Here is a 3,416-nt window from a genome sequence, read left to right as displayed (position 1 = left end):
TTTGATTTCACCTAGTGGTTCAAGGGTGCAGATTTAAGTGTATCCTACTTAGATGATCCTTTTCTTTCATGTGGCTCTCACCATTCACACAATATCTCATGTGGCAATCTTATCATTCCACAAAACTTAAGATAACATCTTGCACCTCTAAGGTGTGTTCACACATTTAACCAAATAACTCAAGATTTTATATTTCAACATCTTGGTCATGATCAAGGATCACGAGCGTGACTATGCAAACTTTGATTTCAGCTAGTGATTCAAGGGTGCAGATTTAAGTGTATCCTACTCAGATGATTGAGGCATATTGATTTTAGTGGTGCATAATGCAATCCAATGGCTCTTGTTTTTTTCAAATTTCTATTTTTTTTAAAAATAGAATATAAGGCAATTACTGCATAATTAGGGCAATTCGTGTGCTCTTGTCGTGGCCACTTTAGTTTGGTCTTTCTATTCAGCTCCCCCTTCTTCTCAATATTCCAAATGATGTAGGTTCCACATAATAATGAGTGTGTCGTTTTTCTCTCTTAAAGTACTAAAGAAACTTAAGAAAAATACCACAAATAACCTAGGCTTACATAAACCTTGCTCTAATACCAAGTTAAGAAATTGAGAAATCATGCTAAGCCTAGTCTAATCAGATAATTAGCATATATTTAACAAGGCTCAAAATAATCTAGAAAATCTATAATGATAATTAGTACACTAATGCAAGATAACAGGCACACTCAACTCAATTTCTATTGTAATTTGTTATAAACCATGCAATGAAAGACGTCTAATATAGATGGCTAGCCCACCCAATCCCGTTTACATGTGGCATGTCATTTGGTAATTCCTTTTTTTTTCATGTGTCTCTCACCATTCACACAATATCTCATGTGGCATTCCTATCATTCCACAAAACTTAGGATAACATCTTGCACCTCTAAGGTGTGTTCACACACTCCACCAAAATAACCCAAGCTTACATTTTTCTACATCTTGGTCCTGATCAAGTATCACGAGCGAGCTCGGATTTCATCCTAGTGGGTTAAGGGTGCAGATTTAATTGCATCATACTCAAATGATTGAAGCAAATTGATTTTAGTGGTGCATAATGCAATTGGATCCAATGGCTCTTGTTTTTTTCAAATTTCTATTTTTAAAAAAATTAGAATATAAGTCAATTCCTGCATAATTAAGGCAATTCCTGTGCTCTTGTCATGGTGGCCACTTTGGTTTGGTCTCTCTATTCTTTCTCGTTGGATTTTTTTAATGGTAGCTCCCCCTTCTTCTCAATATTCCAAATGATGTAGGTTCCACATAATAATGAGTGTGTCGTTTTCTCTCTTAAAATACTAAAAAAACTTAAGAAAAATACCACAAATAACCTAGGCTTACATAAACCTTGCTCTAATACCAAGTTAAGAAATTGAGAAATCATGCTAAGCCTAGTCTAATCAGATAATTAGCATATATTTAACAAGGCTCAAAATAATCTAGAAAATCTATAATAATAATTAGTACACTAATGCAAGAGAATAGGCACACTCAACTCAAGTTCTATTGTAATGTGTTTTAAACCATGCAATGAAAGACTTCTAATATAGATGGCCATTGAATTTTTTTTATGGTAGCTCCCCCTTCTTCTCAATATTCCAAATAATGAAGGTTCCACATAATAATGAGTGTGCCGTTTTTTCTCTTAAAATACTAAAAAAACTTGAGAAAAATACCACAAATAACCTAGGCTTACATAAACCTTGCTCTAATACCAAGTTAAGAAATTGAGAAATCATGCTAAGCCTAGTCTAATAAGATAATTAGCATATATTTAACAACGCTTAAAATAATCTAGAAAATCTTTAATGATAATTAGTACACTAATGCAAGAGAATGGGCACACTCAACTCAATTTCTATTGTAATGTGTTATAAACCATGCAATGAAAGACTTCTTATATAGCCAATCCCTTTTACATGTGGAATGTCCTTTGGTAATTCCTTTTCTTTCATGTGGCTCTCACCATTCACACAATATCTCATCTGGCATTCTTATCATTCCACAAAACTTAAGATAACATCTTGCACCTCTAAGCTTGCACCTCTAAGGTGTGTTCACACACTCGACCAAATAACCCAAGCTTACATATTTCAACATCTTGGTCCTGATCAAGGATCACAGGCGTGACTATGCAAACTTTGATTTCAGCTAGTGGTTCTCGTTGGATTTTTTTAATGGTAGCTCCCCCTTCTTCTCAATATTCCAAATGATGTAGGTTCCACATAATAATGAGTGTGTCATTTTTTCTCTTAAAATACTAAAAAAACTTAAGAAAAATACCACAAATAACCTAGGCTTACATAAACCTTGCTCTAATACCAAGTTAAGAAATTGAGAAATCATGCTAAGCCTAGTCTAATCAGATAACTAGCATATATTTAACAAGGCTCAAAATAATCTAGAAAATCTATAATGATAATTTGTACACTAATGCAAGAGAATAGGCACACTCAACTCAAGTTCTCTTGTAATGTGTTTTAAACCATGCTATGAAAGACTTGTAATATAGATGGCCGTTGAATTTTTTTAATGGTAGCTCCCCCTTCTTCTCAATATTCCAAATAATGTAGGTTCCACATAATAATGAGTGTGTCGTTTTTTCTCTTAAAATACTAAAAGAACTTAAGAAAAATACCACAAATAACCTAGGCTTACATAAACCTTGCTCTAATACCAAGTTAAGAAATTGAGAAATCATGCTAAGCCTAGTCTAAAAAGATAATTAGCATATATTTAACAAGGCTTAAAATAATCTAGAAAATCTTTAATGATAATTAGTACACTAATGCAAGAGAATGGGCACACTCAACTCAATTTCTATTGTAATGTGTTATAAACCATGCAATGAAAGACTTCTAATATAGCCAATCCCTTTTACATGTGGCATGTAATTTGGTAATTCCTTTTCTTTCATGTGGCTCTCACCATTCACACAATATCTCATCTGGCATTATTATCATTCCACAAAAATTAAGATAACATCTTGCACCTCTAAGCTTGCACCTCTAAGGTGTGTTCACACACTCGACCAAATAACCCAAGCTTACATATTTCAACATCTTGGTCCTGATCAAGGATCATAGGGGTGACTATGCAAACTTTGGTTTTAGCTAGTGGTTCAAGGGTGCAGATTTAAGTGTATCCTACTCAGATGATCGAAGCATATTGATTTTAGTGGTGCATAATGCAATTGGATCCAATGGCTCTTGTTTTTTTTAAATATCTAATGTTTTTAATAAAAAAAGAATATAAGGCAATTCGTGCATAATTAGGGCAATTCACGTACTCTTGTCGTGTGGCCACTTCAGTTTGGTCTTTCTATTCTATCTCATTGGATTTTTCTAATGGTAGCTCCCCCTTCTTCTCAATAT

Source organism: Cibotium barometz, chromosome 23 (genome assembly GCF_041138505.1).
Source record: "Cibotium barometz isolate CiBa-2024 chromosome 23, ASM4113850v1, whole genome shotgun sequence".
Taxonomy (NCBI): Eukaryota; Viridiplantae; Streptophyta; class Polypodiopsida; order Cyatheales; family Cibotiaceae; genus Cibotium; species Cibotium barometz.
Note: the sequence above shows the minus strand (reverse complement) of the source record.